This window comes from Manis javanica, chromosome 3, assembly GCF_040802235.1.
Source record: "Manis javanica isolate MJ-LG chromosome 3, MJ_LKY, whole genome shotgun sequence".
NCBI lineage: Eukaryota > Metazoa > Chordata > Mammalia > Pholidota > Manidae > Manis > Manis javanica.
Window position 1 is genome coordinate 36,259,375 of NC_133158.1, and position 17,194 is coordinate 36,276,568.

Genomic DNA, 17,194 nt, shown 5'->3' on the forward strand with positions numbered 1-17,194 from the left:
TTAGTAAATGCTGGCTGCTAGCATTTTAATGTGTGTCAAGTACAGAGCAGGATAAGTAACAGAACCAAGTCCAGAAGGCAATGACAGAGCAAAAGAGTCACACAGCCCAGGCAAGGTAATCAGGCCACATTCCCGTTTCCAGATACTGGTTGTCAACTGTTCTCTTTCAACAGGTGGTGTTGCACCAAAGACCACAAACTGAAAGGAAGTATTAGAACTGAAGACAGCCCACAGGGCAGGATTAGATACCAAGTCCTCAGCTTCTGAAAGTGGTTTTCCATGGCTTCATGAACAGCGTGGAGACAGGATGCAGACCAGAGAGAGAGCTCGCTGACGCTTCCACCAGGTCTCGTGATCTACACCAGGTCAGTGGTCTTATGCCCGATGCCTGGTGCCCATGCAGGTGTGTGAGGACCTGGTATCTCAGCTCTGCCAGAATTTGTCTATAAAGCTTTCACTGGTGCTGCTTAGGTGGCAGGATAGGATGAGCTGGAACCAAACCCGTTCCCTTTAGTCTCCATCCTACTCAGGGCTTTTCTTCCTATCAAGCAATGAGAGGTGTATTATGAAATCACTCATCTGTGGAGCCCTGCTAGCCCACCTCCTTGCTCTCCACAGCCAAGGTTTAGAGTCCTCATCCCAAGGTCTGGTACTACATTTGGGGCTACAGATGACAGCTGAGACAAGTTTCAAATCCAAAGGGCAAATTAAGGGAAGAGATGAAAACATGAGAAGCTTTGCAAAGAAATTCTGGAATATTTAAGAAGTTCACTGACTTTGAGAATGAAAAAAGGGATTTCCATAACTTGGTTTAGTAAATTTCACTAGTGTACCAACCATTATTTTACAGTATTAAAAAAAAACAAAAAAAAAACAAGAAATACAGTGCAACCTCCCTGCTCCCCCGTGGTGGTTCCTTTCCTGTTTCTGCCCTCACAGGCTGTAGGTCTGCCTGTGCACCACCTTGTGTGGCTGACCCTCCTGGGCGCAATGCCCTTGAGCCTCTTACCACATCTGCAAACCCCAGTCACAGTGATCCCCGAAACTGCCTGCGAACAGTCCGGAGGTCCCCGAGGTGCCACCTGGGCAGGCGCACATCCCCAGCATGCAGTCTGCTGGTGTGTTGCTCCTGCATTATTTATTCTTGTTTCCAGTACCTGTTTCCATTATAGTCTTTTAATGTTTAACATTCCTGTGAGTAAAGTAAGCATTTAAATAGCCATTCCTGCCTTTTATTTAATACATGAAAAATGGGAGAAAAGTAATGCCGTGAAGGACATGTTTGAACGTTTTGTGGGATCATTTCCTTGGGACACAGCAATACCCATGGGGGAGGCCTCTCGGATCCAGACTCACAAGACTACCACTGGCCGCACCTTGCTGGCTGTTTGTGCAACAGTCCCTGTGGCAGGCAGTTCGGGTACAGAGACAGAGCAGACTCAACACACTGACTTAGAACCTCCCTCCTGAGAGGAGCCAGGTTTCTCTTGGCAGCTTCCTTGGCCCCCGCACAAGAGCCACTGTGCTCCGGGAGGCCCAAGCACAGGGCCCACCGATACTGACCGCCCCCTCCCCGTCCAGACGCAATTACCAACCAGGAGACACTTTACGTAAGCAACACTGCCCAGCGACACAGGTGGGGTCTGCCTTGATCAGGCTCCCAGGGAAACAGCTAGAAACTTACCTAACAAAGGTCAAATTCTCACGCAATGGAAAGGGCTCTGTCAGTCCTAACTCATAGATACTACTCAGGATGGGGATACTGAGTCAAAGTATCAACCTTTTCATGGCATTCACTAATTCACTTTCCTGAAGGATTTCCCAAATTTATATTGCAACCACGGTTAACAGCAATATGGGACCTGAATGAGAAAAATGACACTTTTACTGAGACAAAGAAAACTAGAATAAATGAGGAGTTATTTCTATTAGGAAGCATTAATGTAAAGATGTGAATTCTCCCCTATTTAAACAATTTCATGAATTTTTTTGGAATTTGATGAAATAATTCTAACTTTATTCATAAAAATGAATATATGAGAGTCCCACCCATTCCTCCCCCAGAATGAGTAATGGCAGGGGAGCTGCCTTAACAGCCTTAGAGAGTATGTTACGACAATACAGATTTAACAGTGTGGAGCTGGAAGGACTAAACAGAGACTCCAGAACTCAATAATTTGGACAAACAGAGCATTATAAAATTCAGTGGCAAAAGGAAGAAGAACAATTAACTAAGTGGTGGGAGCTGGAAGAATTCTGATGAGAATTAAGGTATTTACACTTCACCTTCCAAAACAGATGCCCAAAAGAGTAACAACTGAAATATAAAAATGGCTGTATGTGAACCTGAAAGGGATACATGCAATATCAGCAGGCGTCTCCTGGGTGGTGGGCTTACAAATGGCTGTTTTCTTTATACTTAGTATGGTGACCTTCAGAGGAACACATGACCTTTAAACTAAAAAAATAAGTTACATTTTGTTGAAAAATATTAATTTTGACTTGACAAATAAGTTTTCTGATTACACAAATTTTCCTCAATCATTATAAAAGACAAACTACACATGAACACAGATTTTCATCTTCACTTAGGACTTGCTGAACACTGCAGGGGTTGCTGCAAATGATACTCCACAGCTGCCCCAGAGGAATCCCACATCTGGTTTCACTAGGATGGTGATGGCTTTAACCTGTCAAAAAGCTAAAAGCTATGTGTTTTACTTAGGATCAAGAACTGGACACTTGTTTCTAGAAAAGAGCTAGTAAACAAAACAAAACAAACACAAGTTTTGCCTAAGAAGCTGCCTAACAGCAGGGAGCAGCTTTAAAAATCCCCACAGGCAGTTTCTGCTTGATACCCATTTCCCGATCACCACCCTCCCAGATTGCTGAGGACTAAAATTTTTTTCAGATACTGCGAAGTTACAGAAAACAGTTTTCTAAGGTAGAGACGACTTCCTTTAAAGACAGAAGAAACTGAAGCAGGCAAAGCAAAAAGAGAGAGAGGTATACAAGGTCCCTGACTTATGTTCCTCAGAAATGAACACTTTAGAGAACATTACGAACAGCTTCTAAAACCTTTCTAGAGTAAAGCATATTCAGAACACATTTTCTTCCTACTGCTATCAAACCAGGCCTCATCTGTGTGTTTTGCAATTACTTCTGTGGAAGAACGAGCAATTTCTGAGCAAACACAAATAGTATTCTATATGCTGAAGTGATTCTTTGCCTCAAGTATGTTTTTTGTGTAATAAATCAAAAGCTAGGATTATCCTCTATTAGCCTGGAGCTATTGCTTTCTTCATGTCTGAAGTATAGCAGCCAACGGGCTATAAAGGCAGATCAACAAGCAAACCCCAGGTAGCTACAAAGACCAGGAAAACTCATTCCATCTGCATTTCTCAGATTAGCAGAGTCATGTATTTCAGCCTTCTCTCTCTCTCAGCTGTCTGATGGTTTCTGCCTACTTTACCTACTAGGATGTGATTTACCACACACAGTCTAAATATAGTATTGAGAAGGAAGCATCGTGGAGACACAGATTTCAGACGCTGGAGGTTTCTGAACAGATTCCGAAGTCCAATTCTAAACTGAACACAGCACACATCTCCATCTCACTTTCTTGCAAGACTCTGCTCTGTACCTGACCAGCAGAGGACCCAGCAGTCATCCTGCCCTCAGAGCTGATGGGCTTCAGGCTCAGAGTGAGGCAGGCCAGTGACATTTGCTGATAGGGTTTTGGAAGAAGTTACAGGGGAGAAACCAGGAAGGCACTTGGAGTCATCTAAGCTGGAGTCATCTAACACAACAAGCTGAACAGTAGTGTCTGTTGTAGGCCGACTCTTTAACTTTCCAATCGGAGGAACTGGAATAGGGCCTTGCCAGCAGAAGGGCACAGCCTGTACACAGCAAGAAACACTACTTGCTGAGAGCAGAGTACAAACTGCAGTGAGTTAGGGCAGGACGGGCATTTAGAAAGTTTCTTCCCCTCTTTGACTAACTACTAGGTGAAAGGCATATATAGCCCAACTGTAACCAAAAGAGGCAAAATGCTTCCACAACAATCTCAAGGAAAAGTACTGCAAGTGACAGCAGTAGCTGTTGTAACGGGTTCCAAAGGAAAGGGTGGACAGAGTCAACCAGTTAGTGGGAAAGTTGGAGACGAAATTCTCCAGGATAGGGAGCCATCAAAGTCGTTCTAGATGACAAAGATTATTTCTTATTTAGAGATGATGACATTCTTGGACAGTATGTAGACTGAAATAAATCACTACCAAAATGGCATCAGATGAAGCTGCCCATTCCAGTGAAGTTCTGAAATCTTTCATTATGTAAATAATTTCCAGGTCTCTCTCTTATGATAAACTAAATACAAAAAATACAAATAGAAACACCATTTGCTAAACACACACTGTGCTAGGCAGGGCACTAAGGTCAATTGTTTAATCCTATTTATTCATTAATTCAACAGATGAGGACATATAAGCTCGTAGGTGGTCGCTGCATTTCTAAAAATATTCAGATGTCAGATTGGAGCCAAGGACTGATTACAAAAACCTTTGTGTCACTAAATTGGGATGATCACCAAGGCAAGAAGGCATCTCATGCTTCAGAATGATCCAGAGGGTGAGGTGGAGTGCACATCTGAGACTGGCATGAGTGGGTAACTGTGGCTGAGCACCAGGCACATGGGGGTTCATAGCACTGCTCTCACTTGGATATAACTGAGATTTTCTATAATAAAAACTGTAAATCCAACTCATAAACTAGGAATATCTGTAAGAAAAAGCAAGAATATATAAATTTAATTTCATTAATAAAAGTACTTCGACAAACTTTATGGCATAAGTATCCCAGACTAAGGCTTGATATCAGCCCTGGTTATCTGTAATAATCTAAAAAGCCTTTGCCACCACAGAAATCTGAGGTGAGGAGTAACTAGCATGTGCATTTTAAAAAGGTCATGCTATGGTTTTGATAGGATCATATAACTTCTTTTAAGATTAATTTGAGAGATAATAGGGATTATTATATGAATTTATATGAATAAACATATTCATTGATATGAAATATATAAAAAGATAGTATGGATGTGAATTTGTATTCCCATCACAGAGCAGTTTACATAACAAGTCATAATAAGAGCAAACTTTTCAACCAACAGCATCACTCAGCCAATTGCAGTGGCTAACAGACACTGCGCAAGCATTCTCAGTAGCAGGAGACAGCTGTACACTGTCACCTGGCAAATAACCACGGCTCTCAACAGCACTTCCAAGCCAGCAGGTGGAAGGAAGGAAACTGTGCTGGTCGCAGAAGGTAGGTTTGCTTGATGGGCAAAGGGAACAGATTCCCAGTAAGTAAAGGAAGATGAGCTTCACAGAGGCCTGGGCTCAAGCAGACTGCTGGGAGGCATGGAGGTCCTCATCACTGACTGTTCTTCTGGAATGATCCCTATGTGCCACTTGAATGCTCCAACTTACTGCTATGAATGGGACAGGTGAAGGGTGTTCAGCGAGTCCTGTGGGGACGGAAGCTGAAATGTGGCCATTTAAAAAATCCAAGGGTTACCAAATCTAAGAAATATTTCACTACAAGAAAGCGGTAAAAGGATGTGTGTGAGACTGGCTGAGTTAAAAAATAAAAATGGCTTCAAAGTTCTAAGCCTAGGGAAGAGGCAGGAGAACTGATATTGAATAATATTTTGAAAGCTGCAGAATTAAAATTGAAGCCATAATTTCCAACAGTAGCAAAAATGTCCCACGAGTAAGAAAAGGAGAAAGACAGAAACTGGAAATGTTTGGAAGCTCCATGATGAGATGGTACAGAATCCAAAAAAGTAATGGGAAAGTGAAGGAGAGAATATAATACACAACATAGGAGGCCTTAGCCATACACTTCCTGAAGTACACTAGGGGAGGGCACCCCGGCCTGGGTAGGCGCCAGGGTGGGAAGACCCAATCTGGTGAGGAGAGGAGAGGATGACAGATGGCCTTGACAAAAGCCCTTTCTACGGAATCACAAAGTCATTTTTAGCAGGATACTGGTGTTCTAAGAATCAGGACAATGGGATCAGACTGGGAAGCAGAATTTAGCAACTGGACAGGACAGGACTATCACTACCTCTGAATGCACAGCAGGCATTTAGGCAATTAAGACACTGTTTTCCTTTCACTAGTCATTGCTCCATTTTTATTATTCTGCTCTCCCCTAAGTTCCCTGCTTGGCCTAGAGAACCTTCCTTGCCCTTCAATCGGTCATCCCTTATTTCTCATTATTCAACAATTATTTCAAAATAATCCCAAAGCCTTCAATCTAGGTTCTGTACTCCCAAGCGCCAGGGTGTGTCTGTAGCTGGTTTTTTCCTCTCCCCTACAGGTCAAATGCTGCCTTTACTGAGAAGCCTCCTCTGACTTCCCCAGAGCCCAAGGTACCCTTCAAGCCTTCCACCAGTTTCTGTAAAGCTCTCCTGCACTTCCTGGGGCAGCTGGGGCTCCCCAAAGCCCTCCCATTCCTCTTGCTCGGTGGAAGAGGTGGGGCAGGAGTTGAAGGGGTCCTGCAGGGCTGTCCTTCTGACCACACAGAAGCCCGCGGAGCCACGCAGAACAGTAAGAGAGCCTCCTGCAAGTCTGTCTCCACGTCCACCATCCCTGAAGGAACCCCTCCACCGAACCATGGTCCTCTAACGGGGCCTGGTTTCTACCTTTGCTAATTTATAGGGTTGCTCCACTTTTTGAGACACTGGAATTTATACAACTTGAAATACATGGCCTACTGATAATGCCTAACTTGAATCTTCCAAGTAAGACTTTAACTGTAAGGATATTACTGAACAGGCTGCATTGTTCCACTTAGAACTACAAGCTCCTGGGGGAAAACTGAGTAGAAAAAGTTATTACAAGCCTTCAAAATACACACTGAGGGCCCAGATAGGGTTAGACAGTCTGTCATTACAATAAAAATATCTAGTGAGAGAAGCATGTTAAGGAGTTGTCCTTAATATTTTACAGAAATATACTGATCCTACTCTCTCTGCTATAACGTCAAGAAACTTTAATATTTGGTTTCTGATCACACAGTGAATAGAAGACTCTTAAGCCCCAGGACTATCAATCAGTGTCATATTAATCTTACTACATTCATTCATTAAATAAATATCAAGGGCAAGAACAAACACTAGACTATAAGCAGAAATCTTATGAAATGCAAAAATAACATACTAGTGTGATCAAGACATGCTAAGCTTATTTTAAGGGTAACTCCATTAGTTGGGAGAAAGGAAAAGATTCCTCCAAGAAGAACCGACTGAACTAGACCTGAAGGAGGGAAAGACAGCAAAGTGTTTTCCTGGCAGAATGAACAGAACAGGCAAAGGTCTTACTGCAGAAGAAACAAAAATCTGGAGGTGCATGGCCAGATCACGTGGGACCTAGCAGCCCATGGCAAGGCCCTTAAGCCAGAGCAATTAGAGGCCCACCTTCAGAGGAGTTTTACACAGTCGCGTTCACACTGAAAAGCCATCAGCACCCTGCCATGGGTAGGGGGGTTGGTGCTGGAGCAGAAGGACCCCCTAGGCGGGACCTGTAAAGAGCAGTTGCAAACTTGAGGCAAGGATGACTACACTGGGGTGGTGGTGAAAGTGGGAAGAAATGGAGGCCTTTTAGAGGGTTTGAAATAAAGATGGAAGCATTTAGTGACAGACTGGACTGGGAAGGGTGCAGGAAATGAAGGAAATGCCATGGAAGTCATCTAGTTTATGCCTAAATCAACCAAAAGGATCTTGGGTCAGGGAACCTGGAAAAAGAGCTAGGCTGACTCTGGAAAGGAATCATGCTTGATGTAGACATGCTGAATGTGAGGTGACCTTGGCACACACAGAGATGGTCTTTACTCAATTAAGTATTCATGTTATTTGGCTAATTACCACATGTCTTTAAATGGTAAATGAATAATGAAGCGGAGGACAGACATGGACCAAAATCAAACATGATGATGGATCTGAACAACAGTTACTTTTCACTGCAGAAAAAAAACAATAAAAGCAGAGTTAATCGTAGGTGGGACTAGACTGTAACCAGTCCAGAGCGGAACCTATCAAAAGAGGGAGCCCATACCTGGGACACCGATGGCTGGGGGCAGTGAGCAGGGCCTGTGGAATTCCTTGCCTTGCTGAGGCAGTTTGGAAAGTTCAAGAGCCCACTGCTTTAAGAGACTTAAGGATCTGGCAAGGAACAGCTATTTTGAAATTCACATTCAATTTCTTCCACATTATAGCTCACAAGAATTTCCAAGACCAGGAAAAATGTCAGCTCAACTGAATTTTCTTATTCCCTTTTCCTACTAGCAGGCCTGGAGTAATCTTGCAATCAAATCTATGAAAAGATACGGTTGTATTTAGTTATATCTTAGGTTTCACTGTTAACTGAGGGAATGTCTGTGCTAGGATGTTGACCAAAGTCTACATGCCTGTGCTAAAATGGGAACGTCAGAGTTCACGGGACCCAGAGGGCAGTACAAATAACAGACAGCTGGCCTTGCCTTCTAGAGATTTGTTGTCTGGAAGGCAAGAAGACATAATCATTACACAGGGCGGTATAAATACAGTCCTTTAGGAACAGCACAGCAAGGGGAAGAACACTACCAGAATATGGAACATCTTCAAAAGCAAGGCTGAACAGCTGTACACACAATGCCTCCAAAGGAGCATTCAGTGTGTCAGAACGAATTGCTCAGTCTGTTTTTCTCGTTTTCAATCCCTTACAAGCTTCAGAGAAATTCCCAGGAAGCTGGGGCCAAAGCTGAGCCCAGGCTACTGGGGGCACTCCAGATGACCACGTGAGGGAGTTGACTAGTCTATCTTTGTAATATTTCTTCAGCATACAATTCATTTCCACCCCACATGTCCTGTCTCAGGTGAGTTGCCTCTGTGCCCACAGGGTCCCATCCCCTTGATGCCCTTTGTACCCAGGATCCTGCTCATCTGGGAGGGGTGATGTCTAGGCAGTCTTGTGAGCCTGTCTTCTGCACACCACTCCCCAGACCCAAGATCATCTGGGTACTGGGGTCCCCTTTTATATGACTACCTGTGTGTCTGCCTGTCTCCAGCTGGGGGTGGAGGAAGAGGCAAGCTCTCCCTGAAGGCAGCCTCTTCTCCATCTGTACATCGCGATTTCAGCAGGGCAACACACACAAAGGCCTGATAAACAGTAACTGCTCAGGTAGAGCACATGCCCAGAGGCCACCTGATTTAGATATACAGTTCCAGGCTGCTGCCCCGGTAAGTGTCTTCTTCTAGGCTAACCCACGACTGATGATTCTAAGTTTCTTAGCACAAGAGCTAGCTCTTACTCACATGAAGACTTTGAGCCTCCTGCCCATCCATATACTTACAGGTACACGTATCACTGAGCAGGAAAGGGTGGGCTGAGAACCCTGGGTGGGCCAGTTCTCTGAAGTAGCAGTGGTATTAAGGGTTGTCTGTACTCTCCCTTAAAAAGTAGAGACTACCTCTTCAACAGATGGTGCTGGCAAAACTGGACAGCTACATGTAGGAGAATGAAACTGGACCATTGTCTAACCCCATATACAAAGGTAAACTCAAAATGGATCAAAGACCTGAATGTAAGTCACGAAACCATTAAACTCTTGGAAAAAAACATAGGCAAAAACCTCTTAGACATAAACATGAGTGATCTCTTCTTGAACATATCTCCCCGGGCAAGGAAAACAACAGCAAAAATGAGCAAGTGGGACTACATTAAGCTGAAAAGCTTCTGTACAGCGAAAGACACCATCAATAGAACAAAAAGGAACCCTACAGTATGGGAGAATATATTTGAAAATGACAGATCTGATAAAGGCTTGACGTCCAGAATATATAAAGAGCTCACACGCCTCAACAAACAAAAAACAAATAACCCAATTAAAAAATGGGCAGAGGAACTGAACAGACAGTTCTCCAAAAAAGAAATACAGATGGCCAAGAGACACATGAAAAGATGCTCCACATCGCTAATTATCAGAGAAATGCAAATTAAAACTACAATGAGGTATCACCTCACACCAGTAAGGATAGCTGCCATCCAAAAGACAAACAACAACAAATGTTGGCGAGGCTGTGGAGAAAGGGGAACCCTCCTACACTGCTGGTGGGAATGTAAATTAGTTCAACCATTGTGGAAAGCAGTATGGAGGTGCATCAAAATGCTCAAAACAGACCTACCATTTGACCCAGGAATTCCACTCCTAGGAATTTACCCTAAGAACGCAGCAATCAAGTTTGAGAAAGACAGATGCACTCCTATGTTTATCGCAGCACTATTTACAATAGCCAAGAATTGGAAGCAACCTAAATGTCCATCTGTAGATGAATGGATAAAGAAGATGTGGTACATATACACAATGGAATACTACTCAGCCATAAGAAGTGGAAAAATCCAACCATTTGCAGCAACATGGATGGAGCTGGAGAGTATTATGCTCAGTGAAATAAGCCAAGCGGAGAAAGAGAAATACCAAATGATTTCACTCATCTGAGGAGTATAGGAACAAAGGAAAAACTGAAGGAACAAAACAGCAGCAGAATTACAGAACCCAAAAATGGACTAACAGGTACCAAAGGGAAAGGAACTGGGGAGGATGGGTGGGCAGGGAGGGATAAGGGGGGGGAAGAAGAAGGGGGGTATTAAGATTAGCATGCATGGGGGGGAGGGAGAAAGGGGAGGGTGGGCTGCACAACACAGAGAGGACAAGTAGTGACTCTACAACATTCTGCTAAGCTGAAGGACAGTAACCGTAATGTGGTTGTTAGGGGGGACCTGATATAGGGGAGAGCATAGTAAACATAGTATTCTTCAGGTAAGTGTAGATTAAAAATTTAAAAAAAAAAAAAAGAAAGAAAGAAAGAAAAGGGGGATTACTCCTTAACAGGATAAAACTATTGGTAAATCAAAGATCAACGCATGCTTTAAATATCCTTAATGTTGATCACTTAAAGGGTGTCAGATGATCAGCTATGGAGGTACTCTTTTCTGATAATATTCCTTTCTCTTAATTAAAAAAAAAAAAAAAAAGCAGTTACTGTGTGCTGACCTCCAATGAGTTCTGCACAGTGGTATAGAGGGCATGTCAAAGTGTGGGCAAAGGGTCTGTTTGTTTCTACGCAGAAGATCAAGGCCTAGCTTGGATACCCAGAAAATGAACTAAGATACGATATGAGGAGGAGCTTCCGGCATCAGCACTCTCTGGAGGACTCGTGCCGGGGGATGATCATCAAAAAGCCTCCACAGGGATCCGGACGATGCTGCGGTTGTGGCTGCATCCAGCCCACCATCTCCTGGACTTGCCATGAGAAGGAGGAGGGAGATGTCTAGGCTGGCATGTGCATACAGTGAGACAACGAATTTGACTGGATCTGTACTGTTGGAACTCAACCAGGAGTTGGGAGGGGTGCAAGTTGTAGCACCCCAAAATCTCATGACTATAGACTATCTATGGTTAAAAGAACATATGGGATGTGAACAGATCCCAGAAATGGGCTGCTTTAATTTGTCTGATTTCTCTCAGACTGTTCAAGTACAGTCGGACAATATCCATCATATCATAGATAAATTTTCACAAATGCCTAGGGTACCTAAATGGTTTTCTTGGCTTCACTGGAGATGGCTGGTAATTATAGATTTGCTTTGTTTATGTCACCGTATTCCTATTATGTCAATATGTGTGTGCAAATTAGTTAGTAGTTTAAAACCTATACATACTTAAGGTACTATACAAGAAGATATGTCAAAGAAATAATCAATCCTCCCAAGTTTCCTTCATATGCTACATCTATAGCTTTTCTTCTTCCTTCCTAATTACAAACTTTAAATAGAATTCGTGCCTCATATCGAATTTACCGAGTATCATAATTCCTCCAGGTGGTAAAGATACCTCGAGACAAGTGCTGGGCATAGAAGCCACAGGGCATAAATCTGCAAAGAAGTAAAAAGCTAACCTTTGCAAACAATATGGCTTCTCTCTCACTTACCAACTTTACATTTCCCTGTATGGCCCCGGAAGATGACTGGTTAGCCAGAGACGGGTAAGATTCCTCAAGGGAGGAACAACCTAAGACAGGCACAGTCGCAGGGGGGCCATCAGGTGAGAATTTGGGGATCAACAGAGGTGAGGCTCAGAACCTCACCCCCCCTGCTTTGAGAGAAATCTTCTGCATCCGTGGATGTTTTGCTGCCCTTGTCTAGCCTGGATTAATACTTAGTCCATAGGCACACACCTGATCATCTGATCATCTACATTTGCCTTCTTACAGCACTAAACTATGTTTTCTACCTTTATCTTGCATCTACCTACCACTTCAGCATTTTATTAAAAATAAAAATAATAATAATAATAGGAGAAATGTGGGATCAACATATAAATCAAGTACAAAAATCAAATGAATATTCATATTTGACCTGATGGTTTATAGGTCATATTGCATGATCAAAACCGAAAGTTTCTGTGATGACTGCCCTTGTACTGTTCACCATGTAAGAATTTATTCACTCTGTAAGAATTCGTTCACCATGTAAGAACTTGTTCGTTATGCTTCAGAAGATTGGAGACTGACGAGAATTAGGCTTGAGATGGATTAATGATTGTACATTGAGCATTGACCCCCCTATACTGAATTTTATTGTTGTTAACAACCATTTGATCAATAAATATGAGAGATGCCCTCTCAAAAAAAAAAAAAAAAAAAAAAAAAAAAAAAAAAAAAAAGTAGAGACTACTTCCTGTGTATAGTCATCTGTGAGCCTTCAGCAGTAAAAGTTGGAGGGATCTAGGAGTATATAAGACCTAAAAAAGTACCGTGGCACCCCCCTTTCCTCCCAAGTTCCAGTAGGTTTTGTGGACAGCCCTGCCATGTCACTGGAGTCTCCCATAGGCAACAGAGGCAAACTGGCCCGTGTTCACACCAAAGAGCAGAAAGACATTAGAATGCACAGTTGCTCTTGCTGCTATTTAGCAGAAGCAGACCTTAACAGCCATGAAAACAGTTTCTGTCCCTTGCTCTAGCCTGGATAGATTATGGGGATTATCAGGGGTGACCTTCTTGCACACTGATTACAAGGCAGGTGAAAGGGTGCAGGAGGCAGGCAGCAAGCTTCCCCACCCATCTGCACATCAGCCCGGCCACATGAGAGAATCGTTCTGCCTGATATGCAGCGTTTGTCTGTTCAGCTAGGCTTAAGTTGGCAGCCTCTTCTTTAGAACTGCTTTCACAAGAAAAATGAAGCTCCTCTACAGACGAGATAATGCAGAGAAAGTTCCTAGCATTTCATCTGACACATGAGATATCTTTAGTAAGTCGCTCTTACGTGAGGAGTTTTCTGTGATGAAACACTTACACCTCATCAATGACTAGTATTTCATGTAAGTTTATGACTTTAACTATAGCTACATCAATGCACTGAAACTGTCTGAAGTCCTAGTTATATTTATAATACATATCAACCACGCATGACCTGAAATCATGATGCTTATCAGCATGGATGTTTTGTATCATATATTAGCAAACACTGCCATGGAGTCATATTTAGTATAAGACTCTTGTCATTAAAGAAAGATACATGGCCAATGTCAATAGAAAAAGCAGAACTGAGAAGTGGGCAGTGGGTTGGTTACTAAGTGACTCACTCCCAGATACCAATCTGCATTCTTGCCTTTGCTTCCGCTGTGCAGAAATGGTGTAGGCACAGGAGCCCTAGGATGTGAACTGCTCACAAAACCCTAGCCCACGTTGGTTGGACCACCCCACACCAAAATACTCTATGCCTTGACATGCTTCCTCTGAGCCTCATTTAATCATACTTAAACAAGTACAATCATGTGTCTCCATTTATTCACTAACCATGACCCACAGGATACACAACCTAGTTCAGTTCAGATACTTGCTGAGTGCCCATTACATGTCGGTCACTGGGCTGGATGGATGTTGGGGGTAACCTACAGGAAACTGTAAATGTTTTCTTTGACCTCCTTTCTAAAGGAGGTCATCATAATTCTCTATAAGGTGATAAGCCATCTTCAAGACATCAAAGTACCAGGTGAAACAGCAGGTGCTGATGGAGAAGCTGCAGCAAGTTATCCAGAAGAGCTGGTTCAGATCAGTAACAGGTGGCTACAGTAAACAAATTTCAGTGTAGAGGAGCAGCTTTCTACTGGATGAAGATGCCATCCAGGACTTCCATAGCTAAGGAGGAGAAGTCAAGGCCTGGCTTCACAGCTTCAAAGGACAGGTTGACTCCCTTGTTAGGGGCTAATGCAGCTGGTGACCCTTAAGTTGAGGTCAGTATTCACTGACCATTAGGATATTCCTAAGGTCTTAAGAATTGTGCTGAATGTACATCCATTTACAGAGCTCTGCGTGTGCTCTGTAAATGGAACAACACAGCCTGGCTGACACTACATCTGTTTACCACAGGGTTCACTGAATATTTTAAGCCCACAATTAAGGCCTACTACTCAGAAAAAAAGATTCTTTTCAAAACATTACTGCTCACTGACAATGCATCTGGTAACCTCAGAGCTCCAATGGAGATGGACAAGGAGGCTAATGTTGTTTTTGTGCCTGCTAACACAGCATCCACACTGCAGACTATGGACCAAGGAGGCATTTCGACTTTCATGTTTCATTATTTAATACATTTCCTAAGGCTATCACTGTCATGGACAGTGATTCCTCTGATGGATCTAGGCAAAGTAAAAGGAGAATCTTCTGGAAAGGACTCACCATTCTAAATGTCATTAAGAAATTCATGGGAAGAGGTCAAAATGTCAACATTAACAGGAATGTGGAAGAAGTTGATTCCAATCCACATGGGTAACTGTTAAGGGGCTCAAAACTTCAGTGGAGGAAGTCACTGTAAATGTGGTGGAAATGGCAAAAATCTAGAATTAGAACTGTAAGGAGTGGAGCCTGAAGGTGTGACTGAATTGCTGCATCACATGATAAAACTTGAGTGGAAAAGGAGCTGCTTCTTATGGATAAGTAAAAAAAACTTATGGTTTCTTGAAAGGCAATCTCCTCCTGGTGAAGATGCTACTGTCAACAAAAGATTTAGAATATTATATAAACTTAGTTGATAAAGCAGAGGCAGGGTTTGAGAAGATTGACTTCAAATTTTTTTTGTATCATTAATGTACAACTACATGAGCGACATTATGGTTACTAGATTCCCCCCATCATCAAGTCCCCACCACATACCCCATTACAGTCAATTTCCATCAGTGTAGTAAGATGCTAGAGTCACTACTTGTCTTGTGTTGTACAGCCCTCCCTGTGCGCCCCCTACATTATGTGTGCTAATCGTAATGCTCTCCTTTCTCCCTTACCCCTCCCTTCCCACCCATCCTACCCAAACACTTTCCCTTTAGTAACTGTTAGTCCATTCCTGGGTTCTGTGAGTCTGCTGCTGTTTTGTTCCTGCAGTTTTTTTCTTTGTTCTTGTACTCCACAGATGAGTGAAATCATTTGATACTTGTCTTATCTGCCTGGCTTATTTCACTGAGCATAATACCCTTTAGCTCCATCCATGTTACTGCAAATGGTAGGATTTGTTTCTTTTTATGGCTGAATAATATTCCATTGTGTATATGTACCACATCTTCTTTAGCCATTCATCTACTTAAGGATACTTAGGTTGCTTCCATTTCTTGGCTATTGTAAAAAGTGCTGCAATAAACATAGGGGTGCATATGCCTTTTTCAAACATTGGCTGTTATATTCTTAGGGTAAATTCCTAGAAGTGGGATTCCTGGGTCAAATGGTATTTCTATTTTGAGCTTTTTGAGGAACCTCCATACTGCTTTCCACAATGGTTGAACTGATTTACATTCCCACCAGCAGTGTAGGATGGTTCCCCTTTCTCCACAACCTCGCCAACATTTGTTGTTGTCTGTCTTTTGGATGGTAGCCATCCTTACTGGTGTGAGGTGATATCTCATTGTGGTTTTAATTTGCATTTCTCTGTTAACTAGCGATGTGGAGCATCTTTCCATGTGTCTGTTGGCCATCTGAATTTCTTCTTTGCAGAACTGTCTGTTCAGCTCCTCTGCCCATTTTTTAATTGGATTATTTGCTTTTTGTTCATTGAGGTGTGTGAGCTCTTTATATATTTTGGAAGTAAAGCCTTTTCGGCTCTGTCATTTACGAAAACGTTCTCCCATACTGTAGGGTACCTTTTTGTACTATTGATGGTGTCCTTTGCTGTACAGAAGCTTTTCAGCTTGATATAGTCCCACTTGTTCATTTTTGCTTTTGTTTTCCTTGCCAGGGGAGATATGTTCATGAAGAAGTCACTCATGTTTATGTCCAAGAGATTTTTGCCTATGTTTTTTTCTAAGAGTTTTATGATCTCATGACTTACATTCAAGTCTTTGATACATTTTGAATTTACTTTTGTGTATGGGGTTAGACAGTGATCCAGTTTCATCCTCTTACATGTAGCTGTCCAGTTTTGCCAGCACCATCTGTTGAAGAGACTGTCATTTCCCCATTGTATGTCCATTGCTCCTTTATCGTATATTAATTGACCATATATGCTTGGGTTAATGTCTGAAGTCTCTAATCTGTTCCACTGGTCTGTGGCTCTGTTCTTGTGCCAGTACCAAATTGTCTTGATTACTATGGCTTTGTAGTAGAGCTTGAAGTTGGGGAGTGAGATCCCCCCTACTTTATTCTTCTTTGTCAGGATTGCTTTGGCTATTCGGGGTATTTGGTGTTTCCATATGAACTTTTGAACTATTTGTTCCAGTTCGTTGAAGAATGTTGTTGGTAATTTGATAGGGATTGCATCAAATCTGCTTTGGGCAGGATGGCCATTTTGACGATATTAATTCTTCCTAGCCATGAACATGGGATGAGTTTCCATTTGTTAGTGTCCTCTTTAATTTCTCTTAAGAGTGTCTTATACTTTTCAGGGTATAGGTCTTTCACTTCTTTGGTTAGGTTTGTTCCTCGGTATTTTTATTCTTTTTGATGCAATTGTGAATGGAGTTGTTTTCCTCATTTCTCTTTCTATTGGTTCATTGTTAGTGTATAGGAAAGCCACAGATGTCTGTGTTTAATTTTGTATCCTGCAACTTTGCTGTATTCTGATATCAGTTCTAATAGTTTTGGAGTGGAGTCTTTAGGGTTTTTAATGTACAA

At 42.4% G+C, this 17,194-nt stretch overlaps 1 protein-coding gene and 1 pseudogene across 1 annotated transcript in view; one reads left to right on the forward strand and one right to left on the reverse strand.

The window, feature by feature from the left end:
• RAB7A (RAB7A, member RAS oncogene family) overlaps positions 1-17,194 on the reverse strand; it is a 77,411-nt gene that overhangs the window by 17,012 nt on the left and 43,205 nt on the right. The window lies entirely within an intron of this gene.
• On the forward strand, positions 1,327-9,504 carry LOC108404245 (10 kDa heat shock protein, mitochondrial-like; annotated as a pseudogene).